This window comes from Dermacentor silvarum, unplaced genomic scaffold, assembly GCF_013339745.2.
Source record: "Dermacentor silvarum isolate Dsil-2018 unplaced genomic scaffold, BIME_Dsil_1.4 Seq1042, whole genome shotgun sequence".
Lineage (NCBI taxonomy): Eukaryota > Metazoa > Arthropoda > Arachnida > Ixodida > Ixodidae > Dermacentor > Dermacentor silvarum.
The window spans coordinates 74,265-97,956 of record NW_023605489.1 but is presented as its reverse complement, the minus strand read 5'-3'; positions in this window follow the sequence as shown (position 1 = coordinate 97,956).

The following is a 23,692-nucleotide window of genomic DNA, read 5'->3' as shown; positions in this document are numbered from 1 at the left end:
TTCGAGATGTACCTAGAGGGAACGAGGTTCACGGTCGAGACCGATCATATGGCCTTGGCGTGGCTGACCCGCCTCCGTGAGCCGAGCGGGAGGCTTGCGCGTTGGGCCCTGACCTTACAGCGCTTCGAGTTTGAAATCCACTATCGCAAAGGAACCACAAACGTGGTCGCCGATGCGCTGTCACGGGCGCCGGTGAGAGACGCGCCGCCGGCCGCCGCGAGGAGGAGGAGGGGCGGCCGAGCCGCTCTCATCGACGGGAAGCGAGGAGAGAGGAAAACCCCGCCGGCACAAACCCAAGAGCACGTGCATCTCGTTGGGGTGAGACCGCCCCTCGAGATTGCGTTCAGCAGAGATCAGCTCATCAGCGCTCAAAGGACGACGCTCACTGTCAAAACCTGGTCGCCAGCCTCAGAGAAGAGACGGACCCGAGAGACGAGTCGGAGAGCACCCACAAACCGCCTGTACGACGGGGGGCGCGGACTCGGACGGTGAGCTGGAGAACTATCTGCTTGATGGGGACGGGGCTCTGTTGAAATACGTGCCAGGCAAAGAAGACTCAAACGAGAGATTCAAAGCCGTCATCCCACGCCAGCTCAGACGAGCGGCATTGCAGCATTACCACGACAGATGGCCATGGGAGCGCATCAAAGACATGGAAGAAACTGTGTCGGTTCGCAACTGGCCGGGCATGAAGCGTGATGTATGTAAATACGTGCAAACCTGCCACGTTTTGCCAAGCAAGGAAGCCGAGAGGCGGGAAGCCGCCCGGCTTGTTACAACCTCGTGAGCACGAAGCCTGGGAACTCGTGGCGTGCGACTTGATCGGACCGCTGCCGCGCAGTAAGAGAGGGCACAAATTTGTGCTAGTCATCACTTGCCACTTCAGTGGAATCGCTGAACTGTACCCACTACGAGCAGCGACAACGAAGGAGGTCCTGAAAAAACTATCGGAGACCTTCTGTCGCTATGGGTTCCCCGAGCGACTGATCACCGACAATGCATCGTATTTCACGTCGAAAATCTTCGGAGATACATGCGCAGCGATGGGTGTCCGGCAGGTGAAGACAACGTGCTACCATCCTCAGTCGAACGTGACGGAGCGCCGGAATCGAGATGTGAAGCCACTACTTGGGGCATACGCCCAAGCACACAACGACTGGGACGAGCACCTAGATGCGATCTCCTTCGCCCTAAGAACGAGTGAAAACCGTTCGACGGGTTTCACGCCAGCTTTTCTGATGTTCGGGAGGGATCTCCAGACACCGACGGACACAATCTTGGCCAAACGGACAGACACACCCGGAGCAAAAACAGCAATCGCCGAATATGCCCGGCAAATGCGTGATCGCCTGGCAAACGCCGTGATAGAAGCGAGTAGCAACCGTGAAGGGGCAAGGGCGAGTCAAAAGGCCGCCTACGACCGGGCGCACCGGGACATGGAATTCCAAACGGGGGACCTGGTCCTGAAACGCAATCACGCACTCAGCGACGCGAGCACCGGGTTTGCCGCGGGTTTAGCACCCAAATGGGTGGGACCCTTCGAAGTGGCAGAGAAATTCTCGCGACTAAACTACCAACTAAGAGACCTGAACACAGGTCGTATCAGCGCCAAAACGCACGTCGGGGAGCTGAAGCGTTACTTCCGTAGGGAAGACACTGAGGAAGCGGCTGCCCCGGAGACGCGTAACCGCACATCGAGCGCTACACACCGCTACAACACCAGAAGCCAACGAGGGAGCGGCCGGCGGTGAGAGAGAGAGAGAGAGAAAGTGTGTAGGGAGGCAGCGAAAGCGCTCTTCCTCAAGACTAGTTCCCCAGTCAACCGGCAGGGAGCGCTGAGCTCTCGACTACCCCGGATGTCCCCTGAGCCACAGGGATTTCTCAGAAGCCTCTCTGCCCTCTCTACCCTCGCCCTGGCCTTCGCCTTCCTCTCGCCCTGGCCTTCGCCTTCCTGACACGAACGAGTGAACACGGCCGCTACGAGCAGCGATGACGACAAACGTGCAACACCGGACCCCGACCGTCGGCCAACAACAACCGATGCCGGGAACATCTCAAGCCAGGCGTGGACCCGGAGGCGGCCAGCGGACCGATGCAGCCGGTGGCGGCCCGGCAACGCGCGACGAGCGGGGCGGTCACGCCGTCCCTGGCTCGACCGGCGACCACGAGGGCGCGAGGCCTACCGCGACGAGGGGGCTTCCGGATCGTCGGATCGATCCCAGCACCGGGGCGATAGAGAGCGAGTGCCCCGGGACGACGCTAGCCGGCCGGAATACTCAAACCCACGACCAGCCCGGGAACCGCGTCGGACCATCGCCACGTGGACCGGCCAAGTGGGGGACCAGCCGCCCCGAGTTTATGCGAGCGCGGCACCCTGGCGTGACCAGATGCGGGTGCCGTCCGCGCTCGCCTTGGAGAGTGTGCCACGTATCTTCAAGGGATGCACACTCCAAGACTTCGGGGCGGCCCAACCCGGCGTGGTCCTGGCCACCGATCCCGGGGCCAAATACTGCGAGGCCTGTGGCGGCCTCGTGGTAAACCTCGCCCGGCACGAGGCCTCGAGGCTGCACCGGGGACCGTGTGAAGGCCGGGACCCCCAGGAAAGACCGGTCCCCCCACCGAGACGCGGCTGAGGTGCGGGCCCGAATGGCGCGGGACCCGGAATTCGCGGCGTTGGTGCTGGGACCGGAGCTGCCGGAGCTGCCGGAACCAGCGCGGAGGCCGTCGACCTCGAACAGGAGGAGGCCTTGGAGGTCGACCTCCTGGAGTTGTGAGCCCACCAGGCTCAGTGGGTAACTTGAGCCCAAGTTACCATCGGTCTTAAGGGGGGAGGGATGTGGGGATTATGGAAACCGATAATTCCGCACGTCCAGAGGCGCGCCAGGAGACGCGAGTAGAGCAGACGCTCCTTGCACGGTTCTCCCGCTCGGGAAGGCCAGGCGGCTTCCCGGCGGCGCGATCTCACCCCCTCCCGTCGAACCGGTCACATACGTAGACCGTCACGTGGCCGCGGAGTCCCGCGCCCATTGGACCGAGCCCAGAACAAGGCGGGGCGGTCGCGAGCGGCGCGACGGCGCACGCCGGGGACGAGAGAGACGACTGCGAGCCGCGACGAAGGACGGAGCTCAGGTAACCATCTTGTTCCCTTCCTTTGTCGTGCCCTACCTTGTTCGACCACGCTCGACCCCGACAAACGTCGAGGTCGACTCTATAGCCTGCTTCCAAGCGAATTCCCCCTGGAGCAATAAACCCTGTTTGTACTTGTTACACTATCGTGCGTTGTCGTGTTTCTGCCAGTCCTGATACCGCCGAACCCCGGTAGTACAGGGCAAGCACAAGGGAGTTGGCCGTCAAGCCTAAGCCTTAGGGACAAAGGCGGCTTGAGAGAACCCGGAGACGACATCGTACATTTGTGTTTTGACACTTTTGTGTATGTTCGCAGCATTGGGATGATGCTTTTAAGAGGGGGGCATTGACACGTGTATTTGTTTATCTTTCTCCGGTGACCGCTTTTCAGCGGCTAAATGTCATCGCTCGGCGCGGGATGCGCCCACATGTATCGAAAGTTTGTAGAATGTTATCGATAGTTATATCCATTGTCTGTTGTTATTAACTTTATGTAACCTGATTGTATGCGCACCACGAAATGTGTAGTACTTTCTGGAAGGGACGTGGGCACCAGCGATTACACTGGAACCTTCGACGAGTCATGTATAAAAACTGATGCACTTGACCCTGATCAGGTTTTTGCCAATCGCCAACTTCGCTAGCCGCTATCCTTGCGCTTGAGTGTTACTTGTTTGGCTGGGCACAAGTTCGCTCAAAAAGGAGTTAACTTTGTAACTCGCAATTTTGAGACTGTGTCGTTCTTCACCCTCACTACAACGGGACAATATCGCCGCTCGTTTTGGGATACCACATGGCTCACTTTCCGTGATCTTGAAGTCGAAGAAGCTATCCTCTACTCCATGAAGAAAGGAAGAGATTCCTGGGAAATCGTTTGCGACACAGTGGAACCCCATTGATGCATTCCTGGATCTTGCATTTTCCTGGCGCTACATTTGCGATTCCAACCTAAATCCCATTGACTCCCATGTATTATGTTTCCATTTCACACGTCACCATTCTGTAATGTTCCTGCATATTACGTTGCATTTCAATGCAGTGGTCGCATCAATTTAGCAGTGCAGAGGGAAATTTGCTCTCCCACGTTGCAACAAGCAACTGGTATTTTGCAACAAGCGACCCGTACTTTGCAGCAAGTGACCGGTACACTGCAACAAGAAACCAACTTATACCAACAAGCGACTGAAGTTGCAGGCACTGCACGAACATCGGGGGAAAACGTGCAGAGAGTTGTTGGCGAAGCACTCAAAAAACTGTACATGGGTTAAACCTACTGGAAACCACACACACTGTGCCAAATCTGCCAAGCACAGGGCTACATTTATTTATTTATTTTTTGGCCTGCAAGGGTCTTACTTGAGTTGTGTAATACAGTGGGATCTCGTTGACGCGATCAAAATCCACGCTAGGACTACGCTTCGGTTGAAACAAAGGTTGTCTCGAACTGAGCAAAACTGTTAAAATTATCGTCCAATGCCCCAAGAGGTCAACGTTGGGTAGCCAGATGTGGGGTCTCACACATGCTCTTGGGACAAAAAAACGACAACACAGTAGTGCAAACAGTCAAAAGAGCATTTATTGCACCTTTCATATACTAATGCATGCTAGCCGAATTACTGCGAATAGAACATTCACATGGGCGCGCGACAAATCAAGGAAGTCCGACTCACCACGACCGAATAGCGAGTGAATATGTTCGCCCCATGCTATGACACCATTGCCTAGTCGTTCACGTGTACGGTCACGCGAACGGTGGTGCATTTGAACGATCCGTGTTCGTCCATACCGGTGCCCCGCTCCTAGCCACGCGAGACGGTCTCGCGAAGTATGGATCGGCGCACGTGCAAGACGTCCGCATCGCTCACCAATCCCAACCTGAGAGGAACAGCCTTCTGCCTTTTGCTCGGAAGTCATCCCGCCGTTCGGTGGCATTAGCATCGCGACACTCACACCATCTCTCGCAATGCACCGCAACCACTACGACCGTCGCCGGCGCTTAGCCACGCGGAGAAGCCGGATTACAGGAGACGCGAGCTATGCGGGGAAAACAACATCAGGGGATGCGTGAGAGGCGCGCATCCCCACAATCTTCATCCTGAGTATTCCGCACTATCAAAAGTACCTACCAACAGTAATACCACTATAAAAAGTACTGTCCTCGTATAAAAAGTGCTATAATCAATTCTTTATCTCTTGCTTATAATATAGTTTAAATAGTGCACTGAATTCAGCAGACGATGGTAGTTTTCAGTGAGCGGTTGAGATGAATGAGATAGCATCCTCTGCATTGAAGCTCATCATCACCATCATCAGCCTATATTTATGTGTACTGCTCGACGAAGGCCTCTCCCTGCGATCTCCAATTACGCCTGTCTTGAGCTAGCTGGTTCTAACTTGCACCTGCAAATTTCCTAATTGCATCACCCCACCTAAGCTGTCCTCGACTGCACATCCTGTCCCTTGGCACTCATTTTGTAACTCTAATGGCCCACCTGTTAGCTACCGTACGCATTACATGGACCTGCCCAGCACCATTTTTTTTTCTTAATGTCAACTAGAATATGAGCTATCCCCATTTACTTTCTGATCCACACCGCTCTCTTCCTGTATCTTAATGTTACGCCTAACATTTTTTGTTCCATCGCTCTTTGCGCAGTCCTTAACTTGTTCTCGAGCTTCTTTAACTGCCAAGTTTTGCCCTATATGTTAGCACCAGTAGAATGCAATGATTGTACACCTTTCTTTTCAACGACACTGGTAAGCTCCCAGTAAGAATTTGGCAATGCCTGCCGTATGCACTCCAACCCATTATATTCTTCTGTTAATTTCCTTCTCATGATCAGGGTCCCTTGTCAGTAATTGACTTAAGATAAACATACTCCTGTACTCACTCTAGAGGCTGACTGATGATCCTGAATTCTTGTTCTCTTGCCAGGCTATTGAACATTAACTTTGTCTTCTGCATATCAATCTTCAACTCTACTCTTATACTTTGTCAGTTGAGGTCCTCAATCATTTGTTCTAATTCATCCCCAGTATTGCTGAACAAGACAATGTCATCTGCAAACCGTTGATCCTCACTCCTAAGCCTTCCCAATCTAATAGCATGTATAGTACTTCTGAGCATGCAGTGAGTAGCATTGGAGAGAATGTGTCTCCTTGCCTGACCCCTTTCTTGATAGGTAACTTTCTACTGTGGAGAACTGAGGTTGCTGTGGAATCTTTAGATGTTTCCGAAGATGTTCACGTATGCTTCTATGATTGCTGGTATCTGTACTGAATCAAATGCCTTTTCACAATCTATTATAGCCATATAGAGAGGTTGATTGTACTCCACAGATTTCTCAATTACTTGATTGATGACATGGATGTGATCCTTACAGAATATCCCTTCCTGAAACTAGCCTGTTCGAAGTCAAGTGTTGCCCTGATTTCATTGAAGATGAAGTACATTAAAGTACACACACCATAATTACTAACTATTGTAATGAAGAAGACAAGACGACGACGAAGCAGTCAGCAAGCAAGCCACAGTGTTAGTGTTAACCACGCACCCCAAGCTTGCGCTTGCCCGGATTTTGACTGCTGGTCGCCTCGCCGCTTCTTGACGTTCGCCTGACATTTCTCGCATTCATTGACGTTTACACGTGAATAAATCACGTTGCATTTGGTGGAGGCTGCGTGGGTCCCCCGCACCAACCTGGAACTCCGCTCCCGGACGCTCCCTTCGGTTCCTGCACTCATGATGGTCAACGACACCTCGACTCAGACTGACCCTTCGGCAGCGCCTGCCACCTGCAGCGTCGTGTACCGTGAGCGGGATCCGCCCATCTTCAACGGCTCAGGTGACTCCGATGTTGAAGACTGGTTGTCGACATACGAACGGGTCAGCGCCAATAACAAATGGGACGATTCATCGAAGTTGACTCACGTCATGTTTTATCTCGCGAACATCGCGCAACTGTGGTATCGCAACCACAGACCGACATACCCACTTGGTCCGTTTTTCAGACTTCCATTTCGGACGTCTTTGGTCGGCCTACGGCCCGCAAGCTTCGCGCAGAGCAGCGCTTGCGTGAACGTGCGCAACATCCAGGGGAGAATTACACGGGCTACATCGAGGATGTGCTGAATCTCTGCAACCGCGTCAACCCTACCATGCCAGAGGGCGAGAAAATCAAGGACTTGCTGAAGGGCATCGAGGACGACGCTTTTCAGATGCTGCTCGCGAGAAATCCCACCACGGTCGCGGCACTCGTCTCCTTGTGTCAAAGCTTTGACGAGTTGCGTAGGCAGCGCACAATCGCCCGCCAAGCCCTCATGACGCCAGACACACTATCGAGCTTGCAGCTAGCTGCCCACTCTGCCGATCAACAGCCGCTGCTCTCTACCATCAAGGACTTTATCCGGAAAGAGGTAGCGCGTCAGCTTTCATTGCTGCCTCTCACGCACGAGCCTTCGCAGTCTTTGGCTCCGGACCTTCAACACGTCATTCGGACCCAGGTTGCTGAGGCCCTCCCGCCTGTGACTCACCAACCACCCGTCACTGCGCCACTTACCTACGCTTCCGTCGCGGCTCGGCCCCCTCAACATCCTGCGCCTTATGCTCGACCTGCGATGCCGACCCATGCCTGGCCGACGACCGCGAATGCTGCGCCGCTCGCCTTTGCGAGACCTTCGGGTCCGTTCCTCCGCCGCCCTGACGCGTGGCGAGCGCCAGACAATAGGCCCATCTGCTTCGCCTGTGGTGTCGCTGGACACGTCGCCCGCCACTGTCGCCGATGTCCACCTTCGCCATTTGACGTCATGGGCAGGCCTGTTCCTTCGTCTGCCCTCGTCGCCAAGGTACGTCCCTGACGATCAGCCAGCCTATGCTAACCGCCGGTCCCTATCTCCGCGACGACGCTCCCTATCACCCATGCGTCGCCGACCTCCTACGGAGGAGGGAAACTGATCGCTGCAGTTCCGGAGGCAAGAGCTGCATGCGCGTCGAACTGCCCAAGGCCTCCATCTATTTCGCCGCAAAACATTATCGACGTCGACGTTGAAGGAACCGCCGCATTAGCGCTTATTGACACGGGGGCCGCTGTTTTGGTTGTCTGCGAAAACCTATGCCGCAAGATCAAAAAAGTGACCACGTCGCTCTCGGGACTAATGCTCCGCACTGCCAGCTCGCAGTGCATTGCGCCTTCAGCTGTTTGCACCGCACGTGTTGCTATTCAAGGTGAACTTAATGTCATTGATTTTTTCGTGCTGCCGTCATGCTCCCACGACGTTATTCTCGGATGGGACTTCCTTTCACGTCATCGCGCCGTTATAGACTGCTCCCGTGCAGAAGTGGCCCTTACGCCATTGCAAACTTCCCTTTCGGTGGATAATCATCCCGACGCTCACAAACTTGTCGTTGCTGCGGACACAGATATTGCCCCTGAAACGTCGACCCTTGTGCCTCTGTCCTGTACGGCCGCCCCTGACGGAACTGTTCTGTTTGCCCCATCGGAGGTACTTCTCCGCCGTCGCGGCCTACGACTACCGTTTGCTGTACTTACGGTTGAATCGTTGCTACTACTATGTTAGTTTCCAACTGGCTCCCATCCTCCGTTACATTACTTCGTGGAGAATCTTTGGGTCACATTCAAGGTGCCGATCTCCTGCGCTCCCTCGAGTTTGCAGAGGACCAACCCCATCTTCAACTGAATGCCATGACATCACCTGTTCCTAAACCTTCGGGTCCAGACAGTTTCCACCCTTCTATTGCTGCCGATCTACCGTCAACACAACGCAGCGAACTCCTGGCCCTTCTTCGAGACTTCCGCTCCTCCTTCGATTGTGCTCAACCATCTTTAGGTCGTACACAAGCGTCACACACCACATTGACACTGGTTCCCATGCGCCCTTACGCCAACACCCATACCGAGTTTCAGCGGCAGAACGGCGTATTATCAATGAACAAGTGGATGATATGCTTACGCGTGGTGTCATTCAGCCATCCCAGAGCCCCTGGTCCTCTCCTGTTGTACTTGTGCGCAAAAAGGATGGCTCTATCAGATTCTGTGTTGACTACCGCTGCCTCAATAAGATAACTCGGAAGGATGTATACCCGTTGCCCCGCATCGATGATGCTCTCGATTGTTTGCAAGGGGCAGAATATTTCTCGTCACTGGATTTGCGCTCGGGTTACTGGCAAGTTCCAATGGCCGACCCTGACCGACCTAAGACGGCTTTTGTCACTACTGACGGACTGTATGAGTTTAACGTGATGCCATTCGGATTGTGCAACGCCCCAGCTATTTTCGAACGGATGATGATAACATCCTTCGTGGCTACAAGTGGAATACCTGCCTCTGCTACCTTGACGACATCGTAGTTTTTTCTTGCGATTTTCCAACTCACCTTGTTCGTCTTCGTGTGATTCTCACGTGCCTCACCTCTGCTGGCCTTCAACTTAACATAAAGAAGTGCCACTTTGCTGCACGCCAGTTGACGATACTAGGCCACGTCGTCTGCAAGGAGGGAGTTCTTCCGGACCCCCGAAGCTCCGTGCCGTAGCCGAATATCCCAAGCCCAATTCCTTGAAAACACTTAGAAGTTTCATTGGGCTGTGCTCGTATTTTCGTCGATTTGTGCGACTTTGCTATCATCATCGCGCCTCTTACCAACCTTCTGACCGCCTTTAATGGCCTGTCTGCTTGGTCAACAGAATGCGACGAATCTTTTCGAACGCTACGGCACTTACTAACGTCGCCACCAATACTCCGTCACTTTGACCCTGCGCCTACGGAGATCCATACTGACGCCAGTGTGTTGGCCTTGGTGCGGTATTGGCTCAAAAAACACCAGGATACCAAGAATACGTCGTTGCCTACGCGAGTCGAACGCTCAAGAAAGCTGAGTGTAACTATTCTGTCACCGAGAAATAGTGCCTCGCTATAATTTGGGCTTTGGCTAAGTTTCGTCCGTACCTTCATGGCCGCCCTTTCGACGTCGTCACGGACCATCATGCTCTATGCTGGCTCTCGTCGCTGAAAGATCCCTCGGGACGCCTCGGTCGTTGGGCGCTTCGCCTGCAAAATTACGACATCCGTGTTGTGTACCGATCCGGCCGCAAACACTCGGACGCTGATGCACTGTCCCGCCCACCGCTAGCGTCTGACACGGCTTCTCCGTCAGCCTCTTCGGCTCCCTTGTCGCCTATTGACTTTGCAGACATGTCGTTGGAGCAACGCAAGGATGCGTGGATTTGTCAACTCCTTGACTTTCTCACTGACCCATCCACTTATCCCGCCTCAAGAACTCTGCGTCGCCAAGCCGCCCATTTCACTATTCGCGACGAATTCCTTTATCGCCGGAATTACGCGTCTGATGGCCGGAGGTGGCTTCTAGTGGTACCTCACCACATGCGCACGGACATATGCGCTGCTTTCCACACTGACCCACAAAGCGCTCACGCCGGCGTTCTCAAGACCTACAATCGCCTGCGGCAGCGATTCTACTGGCGCGGAATGTATGCATTTGTGTGCAAGTACATACGTGCTTGCACTGCCTGTCAGCGGCGCAAGACTCCACCTCAACGCCCGCAGTACACTTCAGCCTCTCCCTTGCCCGGCCCGTCCATTCGACCGCGTCGGTATAGACTTATACGGCCCCATTCCCTCGATTACCTCTGGGAATAGGTGGATAATTGTCGGCGTGGACCACCTCACACGTTACGCCGAGACTGCAGCTTTGCCTACAGCCACATGAAGAGACGTTGCGTTTTTCATCTTACGCAACTTCGTACTGTGCCACGGTGCTCCCCGTGAGCTTTTAAGCGACAGGGGACGTGTTTTCCTGTCTGATGCTATTGAAGCCTTGCTCGTTCAGTGTAACATCGTTCATCGCATGACAAGTGCATATCATCCGCAAACTAATCGCCTCACTGAGCGATTTAATCGCACTCTGGGGGATATGCTGACGATGTACACGGCGTCAGACCAGACAAATTGGGACACCATCCTTCCATTCATCACATATACGTACAACACTTCTACGCGCGCGACTACATGATTCTCGCCATTCTTCCTCTTGTACGGACGTGAGCCATCATGCACGCTGGACACTATGCTTCCCTACACACTTGACTCATCTGAGTACACTGCAATTTCTGATGTCGCCAAGTACGCCGAAGATTGTCGACAATTGGCCCGTTCATTGACAACCGAGGACCAAGGTCACCAGAAGCTCAGTACGACACCAACCGATCTCTCACTACTTTCGCGACCGGTGCCCTAGTTTGGCTTTGGATTCCTCCGAGTACGCCTGGCCTTTCGTCTAAATTATTGGCCCGATATCATGGGCCCTACCGCATCCTTGCTCGGACATCTCCAGTCAATTATGACGTTGAGCCTTTGACACCGTCTCAAGACTTGTGTCGTCGTGGTCGAGAAATCGTTCACGTGAGTCGCCTCAAGCCCTATTATGACCCCTCTATACTGTCAACGCCTTAAGTCGCCAGGATGGCTACGCTACTTCCCGGGGGCCAATGTAATGAAGAAGACAAGACGACGACGAAGCAGTCAGCAAGCAAGCCACAGTGTTGGTGCTAACCACGCGCCCCGACCTTGCGCTTGCCCGGATTTTGACTGCTGGTCGCCTTGCCGCTTCTTGACGTTCGCCTGACGTTTCTCGCATTCATTGACGTTTACACGTGAATAAATCACGTTGCACTATAAACATTTTTTGTACACTCTGATAGTCCCTTGATCACTTGTAGATCATTTGATATCTCCGGGCGCAATCTATGCACTTACTTGAGCCCAGCTTTCTTCCAACAATGAGGGTTTTGAGCATTCAGCTGTGCCTGGTTTGCGCTTGCCAAAACAGATGTGCGGGTATGTCCAAAATGGACAAGTGCTTTTGAAGGTTTGCATTTTGTACCTTGATTGCTGGGCATTAGGGCAAAAAAGAATAGATTCACCTAATTTGGCACTCTAATGTGCCACTCTTTCTAATGTGGCCTTACACTCTCACTAGTGATGAAAGAAAGTATGTGTCTGGTATGTTATGCTGAAGACATTTGCAGATGTTTTTTTACCACTTCACAGTGATTTTGTGCCACTGAAGCTTTGACCCGAGTGGTGACAGCAGTGTTTGTTGTGAGAGGACTTAGAAGCCATGCGTTTCTAGGAAGGTGTCTCCACACACAGGTGCTCGCGATGCACATTAAATGCTGCACATGGAAAGCTTTGCCGAGTTCACCTGAGACCAATTGGATTGAAGGATCTCTGCTGTGCACCATATCCTGTTCAATGTTTTCATGCAGCCATGAACACTGCACACTCCTACAGACTCTTTACGCAGTGTGCAACACGCAAGCTGCTGTGCAGCAGCATTTTGTCACGTGGTCTCGGAGCATGCGCCGCTGAAAGTGGCCCCTTCGGTGTCGTGAGCCCGGGAAACGTTTTAGAAAGAAAGAAACTAGTTTGAAGGAATTCATGTTAGAAAAAAACATGCAGGTGAGGACACAAGAGGGAAACCAGCAGCACAAATGCCGTCACATGTCAGGCGGTCATGCCAGATGGCTTGGTCTGCAGTTGTTTTTACACTGATGCGTCGTCTAAACTGAGATCTGAATCTCCATGACACGGCGGATCTGAATACAAGGACACAAAGGCACACCCAGTACCACCTCCTTATTGTCTTGTGAATGGAGCACACCGGCACTATTAGGCTCACAGTGGCAACACATCATCACCTGGCATGGACTCACGCTAAGCACAGCTCCCATCTGGGCAGACAAAGGAAAAAGTGTGGGGAGATCTCGCATCGATTATGTTGAGTTCGCAGAAAACAAAGCAGACCAGTCATATGACCAATACGTCAAATGCAAGAGTTGTGTCGTGTGTAACATTCCACTCACATGTGGAAAAGTTTACATTGGTCAACCAGACGCCGTTAAATGACAGATTGATGGAGCAATAAGCACGTGTCACTCATAACTGCGCCTAGCAACTTGGCAGCCCACTGTAAACAGTGTGAATGCTCGCCTCTACTAGAAAGGACCTTGGTTATAGGAAAAGCGGAAACAATAACGGGAAGAGAAATATGGGAAGCTTTCGCAATCCCAAAAGAAAGAGGCCAATGCATAAGCACTCCCTCTGTCATGCTTACAGAAGCTGAAATCGAGTTCAATGGGTGCAATTGAACTCTATGGTTTTGGCTATCGCGTTATCACATGACATATCAGTGTGTGCCCCCCCCCCCCTTTTTACTTTGTAGATTACCGTGTTTTCTAACAAAAATTACGAGTTTGCGCTTCGTCCGTCTGCGTCCTTCCCTTCTTCATAATCTTTTTGCCACTGTAAAACTCGGCACAACATAATCATGAAAGTGGAGCTTGTGAGGAAAGTAAGCATGGAATGTAATACCAGGTGATGTAACCTCAATTTACTTACTTTTTATTGTGCACTTTATTATGTCTTTTTCTTTTTCCTAATGATATTAATAATAATATAATAATTTCCTAATAATTCTGAACTGAATACTATATTGTTTCTGCTGTAGCTTTGTCGCAATTCTTTTCAAAGTTCTGAACGATCATGTTTTTGCTTTGTTCTCGCTCAGAATTTCTAAGTCCCTTTTGCCATGCTGTATAAATAGGTCATTTACAAGTCTCGTAACAGCATTTGAATCACAGCGTTTCACTTATGAGACAGAAAGAAAATGAGCAATGTTTTGAACCATCTCTGAAGATGTAATTTGATGGACCTGTCAGGACTTGTTAACTCCATAAATGTAGGTGTTCCTTAGAACAGATATTTGAGAAAGCTTTCATGTTAATGCAGTTATCGTAGCCGAATTGTTTGTTTGTTTGTTTGTTTGTTTGTGTTTATTGATACTGTTAACCCCCGAAGGGTCATTACAGGAATGGAAATACAAGCAATATTTACAATACAATGAATAATCACGCGCAATAATAAAGACGACAATAATAATAATAAAGGCACTACTTATTTCACATATATTCACAGTACAAATATACCGAACACAATTTCACTTGTCGCGACCACAACGTGGTATTAAGAAACTAGCGGATCAGGAAACTTCTTGACCCGAATGAGCAATGACTTGAATGAACAGGTTAAATAGGAGCACTGCAACACACACAACCGGGTGTGTGTCTTCTGGTTGAACTTCCTTGATTAAATAATCATGCGCTGTTTCTTCTGTAAATGTGCTTTTGTGTAGAGCTGCGTGGTACTTGTTCTGGGCGGTACCAAAATTTATTTATTAAGGCGAAAGCCTTAGATTGCTCGTGAGTCATCCGATGTCCAGTGTTATGAAACCAAAATTATGGTGCCACCATCTGTTGTGCCACACAAGGTCGTGGGTTCGAGTGCTTAATTGACTGTACCTTAAATAAGATTGAGATAATTAAGGCACTCGAAATTCTGACCTTTGTTGTTACATAAGGCTAAGTTGATTAAGGCACAATTAATTGAGATAGAGTTAATTAAGACCCACAACCTTTTGGGAGTCGTACCCTCAACCTTTGGTATTAATTAGCGTGAAGTTAAGGCACAGTTAATCACAGCCACTCAAACCCACGACCTGTGGTAAGAGAAAACAAGTTATAGGAAGTAACAATACATTCAAATAAATCAATCAGTCAATCAAATATTTATTTTCTTGCAATTTGTTTGGGGTCCTTCAGGTGAAAAGCTGTGTAACCAGCTTGAAATGACGCTGAAGGCCCTTTATGACAGTACTACAGCCAGCGTACACAAAATAAGTATATAAGGCGTACATTGGTTGTATTAATCAAAACATATTAGATATGCAGTTTGTGCACACAGTGGTCATTTGACAGAGTTATTGAAAGATAAAAAGCAGAGAAAAACAACACAACTTCATGTCAATGACAAACTAGAGTAAATACCATAAGTATACCAAGAAAGATAGCGATACATTAACAACAGATTATTAGATATGCGCACTTGTTTTCATGCACAGGTGTCATGGATGCTTGGAAAACAATAAATGCCGTCTCATTTCTTTCCGGTTAACGCATAAATGTCAACCCTTCGTTTTCATATTTATTGAAAAGAGAAGGGACATTGTAGACTAGTGACTGCATTAGGTAATTAGTACGCCTTCTCGGACAAGCCATTTGTCCTGGCTACGGGTGCGTTGGTCACTTAACTGCCGTTGTAGTCCTAACAGCGATTTCAGAAGTGAGAACTTTTTAGAGGAAATAAGTATGAATACAGCAAACGAAAATGATACACCTCAGTAACTCTGATTATGTTAAATTTGGTGAAAAGGTGTAATGTTGTGTGGAGATATGGAACGTTGGCTATAATTCGATGTGCACATTTCTGAAGAACAAGAAGTTTGTGTATAGTATTTGTAGTGGTGCCCCACACAAGCGTGCAGTAGTTAATTTGTGACGCAAATAGTGCCTGATAAATTTGTAATTTCACGTTTTCCGGAAAGAAATGGCGACATCGTGACAAGGCACCTGTTGCTGATACCAAGGATTTCGACAACATGTTAACATGGGGTTCCAATTCAGTACAGTATTGAAAACGACACCAAGTACCTTATGTTCACTAAAAATCTCAATTGGTACATTATCAAGCAGCAGTTCGTCGCATAGATACCTGTCTACCCCTGGTCCTAAACAGGATTGCTTTGGATTTTTTGTTATTAATTTTGAGGCCATTGCGGCTGGACCATTCTGATAAAGTGGAAAGGAGCGCGTTCGCCTTATGAATGACCTCGTCAGCCATTGGACCAGAGACAAACAGGCTGGTATCATCCGCGTATAGAACTATTGTTGCCTCGTTCTGCGTGTCTATCATGTTGTTAATGTAGATGTCGAACAGGGGCCTAAGACGCTGCCCTGTGGGACACCTGACCCTATTGCCCTGCCGGAGGAAATGCTATTTCCTATGACAACGCTCTGCCTAAGATCAAGCAGATGCGGACACATCAGAGAATGAGCCACTCCGCGTACACCGTAGGCCATCAACTTTGTTAAAAGAGTTTTGTGCTGTAAACGGTCTTACTATAGTCAATAAATATTCCGAGAACTAAGTTTCCTTTTTCTAGGCTATTGATAATTAATTCCTTCTGGATAAGCAGTGCAGTTTCGGTAGAGCGTCCTTTGTGGAAACCATGCTGACAGTCGTTTAGAGCGTTATGTTTCATAAGGAAGCCATTTAGACGAGAGAAAATAATTTTTTCCAGACCCTTGGAAAATAATGGCAGTATTGAGATTGGTCTGTAATTGCCTAAGACGTTTTTATCAGCACCCTTGAGTATGACTCACACTTTGGCTGTTTTCATTGCACTAGGGAAAGAACCAGATTCAAAAACCAAGTTAAATATGTATGTTAAGTAGGGTGCAATAATATCAGTCACGTATTTTACAGGACTAACTTGGAACCCTCAATATCAGTTGCTTTACTGCTTTTCAGTCCGACGAATGTTCGACAAACTTCTGCATTATCTGTTGGCTCCAAAAAGTAGTTTGCGTGCACTTATCTGGATCCCCGCCTCTATGGAGCCCAGTGTAGTTGCCGCCACGTTTGCGAAGTACTGGTTGAATTCTTCAGCCAATGGGGTGCCAGAGATTTTGTTATTTAAAGTTATTTCCAACTCGGGAGAATCTGAACTTTTTGGAATAAGTACATCGTTTATAATTCTGCAAGTTATGTCTGGTTTCTTTGCACATCATAAAGAGGTCATGATAACAAGAATCCTTAGCTTTTCTGAGATCTTTGTTTAATTTGTTTCTGGTATTTTTTTAATGTTGCAAGGTCCCAAGATTCGCGCGAACGCAGAAATTTCCTGAATAACTTGGTTTTTTCATTGATAATGTTTACATGTTCAGGACGGACCCACGGCTTTCTAATCTTCTTTTTCAATTTTACTGTTTTGTATGGAAACAAAATGTTGTATATGCGACGAAAGATCAACAGGAACTGATTGTAGGCTTTTGAAGCATCACTTTTGGAATATATGGAAGACCAGTCGCAGTTCAGCACGCATGTGCGAAATGAATTGATGTTTTCACTTGACATAGGCCTGTATAGCATGGTTGATTTACGCTGTTGATTCTTGCGAGTAGAGTAAGAGCACACGATGAAAACCGGATGGTGGTCACTAATGCCACAGCTAATAGTACCGGCCGCGTGGATTGACGTGTCCACGCTAACAATGAAATTGTCAAGAGCAGACTGGCTACGTACAGATACGCAGGTGGGCGTGTTGATTACACTACAAAAACCATAGGTACTTAGCGTGAGTTGAGGTCAAGCACGGTAATGTTCATATCACTGCCAAGAAGAAGTTGATAGCAGTTCAAGGCTGCATAGTCGAGCACTTTTTCAAGATATGTTAAGAATTTGCTAACGTTTCCAGAAGGGACGGTACACAACTAGTAATAAAGTGCTAGCAGTTGTTGCGCATACCATTTCGTATCGGCGGTAACATATGAAACTCATGCATTAAGTCGCACTGCATAGTGCTCTTAATGTGCATGGCCACTCCACCCCCTCCAGTTATTCTATTTGGAAAAAAGTGTGCTTAACCATTCAGCACTAACATGTCACTGTTTTCAGTATACCAAGTTTCAGAGAACATGATTACATCAAAAGTAATATGGAAGCTACTAAGAAAGGCAAAATTTCATCCTGTTTGCATACAAGAGAGCGACCGTTCATGTGGATCGTAGTTACAACGGGCTGCGTGTGCGCAGGTAAAGTGATTTCAGAAGGCAAACCGTATTCGTGATACATTTTATGCTTCAAAAGCAACCAAAGCAAATGTAACCACAAAAATATTTCAAGAAGACTGGACGGGCCATCACAGATCCCAGACAAGACGTCTAACTCCTGGCTGTCCAGAGGGCCCGTGAACGAGCTGAGAGGCACGGCCTCTCTTTTCTGACATGGGACTAGCCAACGCGAGCAGGCCCCCCTGCTTAGCTTCTCAGGACCTAAATAAATGTTTACTACTACTACTACTACACACTATCTTTTGCAAGTCGTTCTCTGACTGAATGTGTCTACCTATCTGTATCGGACTTCGCGCAAAGATTTTTCTATTTTTAGTCCATGCAATTTCCATTGAAACTCGCGGTTTCTTTGCTACGGTCAACGACGAAGCCTTTTTAGAGCTGGGCACAGATGTCATTAACGATCTGTGCATCGTCGGGAATTCTAACTTGGTTATTCATACTTTGCCTTCCGCGCTTCAAGAACAGTGCTCTCTTTTGTGACTTGTGAATTGCACGACATCATTCGATTGCGTGCTCCCTGGTTGGCACACGATGACATATTTCTATATTGTAGCAGTAATGGGCTCTCAATCACATCACCAATTTTTGCCACAAGGGCACCGACATTTTCGTTTTCTTTCCATAAGCCCTTTAATCTTTATATGGACCTACATGAATATTGTCGAATGTGGCGAGCTTTTTGGCAGCTGCTGAATCTCACCTTCATTTTCTTTGCACTTGCGCGAGGAGGCTGTCGTTATCTTTCCTCAAGGCCTCTCTCGTTCATGGCAAGCTTCCTTCAATTTTTTTCATATCTTCAAAATCATCGTTAATGAACTTAATACTGTGGTCACTGCTTTCAATTCAGCGCGCAGCGTCGGCAAGTCATTTCGGTTCTCTGCGTGTTTTAGCAGGGTTGTAGTTTCATTGAATAACATCCAACGACAGCGAGAAAGGGGAACGGTGAACGTGGGCCAGTGAACAAACTGATAACACGTGCCTTTAGGCGATGTGCACGCTGGCTGTCGCTGCTGCCAAATGCGGCCCCTTGCAAGTGCGCTCCTGGTGGGCGGGATGCGCAGTCCTTGCATCACTTCTGAGGCAGCGTCTGCGGCGTCCTCTTCCGTCCGATGCAGCTTAGTGCTATCTGCAGTGATGAATAACACGTGCTTTTAGGGGATGTGCGTGCTGGCTGTTGCCGCTGCCAAAAATTAGAATGTCAAGTAATTTAATTAATGTCTTGTGAGCGCGCAGGCTTTGCCTTCATCCTCTTTAGCATATGTTAAAGCAACTGTCAAGTTTTTATTTATTTATTTAATTGCAAAGAGCATTTGCTGCATAGGAAACCTTCTCAACTTACGCACTCTCCAACAACAAAACAAAGGTGCATTAGTTGAAATGCTGCTTCTTTCTTGACTTTAAAGCTTTTTTATCAGGCTCTATAAATTGTGTTTGGACTCAATGACGCGATAGGAACCAGGCCTCAACACTTGTGCAGATCTCTTACCACTGGGACTGGAAGCAAAGTTCTCTTTTGCTGGATTCCCAAAGCATTACGCTTTGCTGTCCGCAGGAAAATATGCACTTTTTTGGTAGTCTAGTAAACGATTTTTATACTGCTACAGCAAATGCTTGATATTAAAATGTATGGTATCAATTTGTAGAAGGAATATGCTTTCTAATGGTATTATTTTCAAGCAAACATTTATTAGCAATTCCTTGAAAAAAATTATTTCATAAAAAATTTAACAAAAACATTGATGTTGCTTTGCCCCAAGAGAACTTCTAAATACATTTTGATGAAAAAGGCTATATGCAAGATTCCTGCAAATATAAACATTTTATCTGTAGAAGTTTTTTATATACAAAGGAAAATGTCTATCGAGCTAGCACGAAAGCCACGCGGCGGCTCTTACGCAGCGCAGCAGAGCTCTTTGCGCCGCCGGCAAGTGGTACTGCCCAAACGACGTTGATACTTTGCAGATAAGAACCCTTAGAACGCATTTGAGCGCGGCAGCAACAAAACGGTTTGGAGTAGACAGCGAAACTTGCCGGCGGATACCTGTTGATGTTCTGGGCTTTTGCTGTCCATGCTGACGAATCATCTTCTAAGTCTGTGCTGCTACCATCATCAAAAAATTCTAACGCAGAGTCATCGGAATCCATCGAAATATGCCGTTTCTGAAGGGCAGCAGCATGCGACGTTGATGCCATGTAAATAAAAGAAACAGGAAAGCAAAAGTAGAAAATTATGACCTCTTTTAGGCGCTAGATGACAATAGCACTCCAAAAGTGCTCCGAGCTCTGCAAAATTTCAAGTTGAAACCATCGATAACGAGCTATCGATGGGTATAGGTGTGGACTGGAAAGTGTTAATCAGTTCTCCTGAGAAGTTTACAATCCTTTGTTTGTTTATTGAGAGTTTGCTAGTACACCTATTTTTAAGTCACGCCTTTCTTCCAACTATAACATAAAAAGTGTCATTTGAATGCAGAGCAGCCACCCGCAGTTATGTAAGAGGCCTGCTTTTCTAGTGCAAGATTGAGGTCACACAGGCCAGCCTCTTCAAAAGGTGCATCAAGGTCAGAGAAGGTGCCAGTTTGCTAGTCAACTTCGCTTTTTAACAGACATCGCACTCTTGGCCTAGTTCATATTTGCCAAAGGATGGGCTTATCCGGGGATAGCTTATATTCTAATTGGCATTAAGAGAAAAAAATGGAGCTGGGGCAGGCCATGTAATGCGTAGGACGGATAACCGGTGGGCCATTAGAGTTACAGAATGGGTGCCAACAGAAGGGAAGCTTAGTCGACGACGGCAGAAAACTAGGTGGGGTTATGAAGTTAGGAAATTTGCAGGTGCAAGTTAGAATTAGCTAGCGCAAGACGGAATCAGCTAGCGCAAGACGGGGGTAATTGGAGATCGCAGGGAGAGGCCTTTTTACTGCAGTGGACATAAATGTAGGCTGATGATGATGCTTATTGTTAAAGATGGCAAATGCAAACAATAATGGATGTGGCAAGCAGTCACTTGCCCTATCTTATTGTCCCATTAGTCAACGTCTGCATGTGTCATTCTTTTGTATGTGTTTTCATGGGTCTGTGTAGTCCATGAAATGGTTACTGTGCCCCCCCCCCTCTTTTCCCCTCATATTTTAGTGGTATATGTATAATTGCCGAAATGATCAAGCAGAAGCATTACGTGATACTGCCCTAGGATGGAAAAATCCGCCTGTTAAATATAAATGCCCGCAGCATTAAAATAAAGCTGAGTGATTGGAATTACTCCTAATGCAGCATGATCCACACATTACTATTATTACAGAAAAGTGGCTTCATACTGAAATATCTGATGACAATGTTTTCCTCCTTCTTATACTGTTTTCCGCAGGGATCGCTTAACTAGGGGTGGCGGTGTAGTGGTACTTATTGGAAATGAAATAGATGCTATTGTACTGAATGACATTGTCGAACTCGAATGCTTGTGCATCAAACTCTCTTTTTGTGGGCAGACGTTTATTCTCTACGCTTTATACAGGCCTCCTGACGCCGCTCCAGAATTCCTAGCCAAACTACAGGTTCACGTGCACCAGCATAAAAACAAGAAAATAATTTTGGCTGGCGATTTTAATCTCCCAGGTATTAATTGGGATCGGCTTGATGCTGGAAAGACGCGAATGTTATCTTCGACATAATGTTAGAGCACGATATTACCCAAGTCGTAAACCAGCCGACTCGGGTGCATGGCTCTTGCAGTTCTGTTTTAGATTTAGTGTTCCTTCCCCATTGTATTGTTGATTACACTGTACATATAGAACACGGGCTATATGATCACAACTAGTGAATGTTTCTATACCGATTTCTTGCCATAAAGTGCAAAAAAAAACTGCTGTACAGTGCAGTCCACATATAACGATACCACATATAACGATATATCGGTTATAACGATGAGTCGAGCTAAGAGTATCAACTTATGCATTAGGGCAATGAGAAAAAAAAACCATATATACGATATGTTATTCACCGCATATCGGATATAACGATTGAAATTTTGCTTCTGGGCGGTGTTTTTCATGCAGAATAATCAGGAAAATTGCGTTCCTACGTTGCCTTCAACCGAGACGGGGCGAAAAGTGTGCCTACGCGAGTTCGTATCTGCCGCCATTACCGCGCAGCGCATCCCGCCTGCGCGCCGATTGCGGAGAGCATCGCAAGTTGGGAAGCGTGCACAAATGGCGCCAGCTGCTTTGCCCCCGTGTCACCGGCGGTCGCGCAAGGAGAGGGCGGGAAAAAGGCGACACGAAGGCAACGCCTCCTCTGGCGAGGGGCGCCTGCTCTCCCGCCTGCCACGTCACAGTCTCTCAACGGAAGCAACGGCTAAAGCCCCTTGATGTTAAAAGTAGCGACACGCTTTGATCTCCGCCGCAACACCTTCGCCGACACGGTCAACCTCCTCTTTTTCTCCCCCTCTTTCGCGGAGGCAGCGCATCCGCCACGCTGAATGGCTGCGGCGCGCGAGACTACCCCTCAGGTGACCCTGACGTCACGAAAACGGCACAAAACTTGCTTTCGCGCTTTAGTTTCGCCCGCCCGCCATGCGCAGTCCAAGTGGTGGTCGCCCTGCCACTCCGAACGTGTGTTTCCCAAGTTTTTCCATCCTTTCGTAGGAATCTGAGATTCGTTCTCCATGAAAATGCCTTGCCTCTGCGCGTTTCAATGCAGCAGCAGGCCGGAGAAAGGGCAAGCCTTATTTTATATCCCCCGAGGTGAACGGAATGTCGTGCGTCGGAAGCAGTGGCTCCATAACATCGGGAGAAGGGATTTCGCCCCTTCTAAGCACACCGTTCTTTGCGAGGTGAATGTTGCAGCTTTCCTCATATTTGTGGATGAAGTTGCGTGGCGATTTTAATGCTCTTCGCATAGCCGGACTCTTCGTTCAGTTCAATACAGAGCACCGATAACTGTGCATATAGTTTTTTTTTAAGTGAGTCGGCTGAAATTTTCGTTGACTCTTCGAGCCGTGACAAAGCTTTTTGTGTTTTCAATGTATGTAACTTGTGAGTTAATGCCTGTAACTCATATTTTGTAGTTGTGTGCGTGTGTGTGTGCGTGTGATCCTTGCGCCTGATACTTGTGAAGCCAAGGAACTATTTTACTCTTATTGCGTGCTTATTGTATCTTTGCAACGTTTCAATACTGCGAGCATTTTTTTCTTTACGTACTTTATGTTGCGAAGGCATGAACCGCAATACGTAGGTAGATAAGTGGTATTATGTATATTCGCGCATCTCATTAAGTACAAGCCACGCGCTTCTGATAATCTCCCTCAATTCTGATAAACTTGACATCTTGAAGTCTGTAAGTTAATTATCAAGTGCCAGTCTTAGCAGTTTCCGTGTAAGCAATCAGCCTTTTTTTTTTGAGAGAGAGACTTAGGTTACTCCCAGAGGTGATGGAATGTAATTTCTCGTCGTTTCATAGTGACGGAATACAGGCGCGTGTGTAAGTTCTATGTTGACTGTTTCGCAAACACAGCACGTATTTTGCACAGTGGCATTGGTACGAAGGCGGCCCACTCATTTTGGCGAATTCACTTTAAGTAAACTATCACATTTCTTCTTGGTTACCTTCTCTGAGCCTTTTAAGAGTGAAGATTGTGAACCAATTCTCGTTTATACTCTACGCTGCTTATGTTGTATACACCCAATACACCTCCGCGTTAATGACAACCCAAGTGGCGACGTAGAGGTAAACAGCTCAGCCACTGCTTGGTACTAATTTTTTCGGAGCGCTTCCGCTTGTATT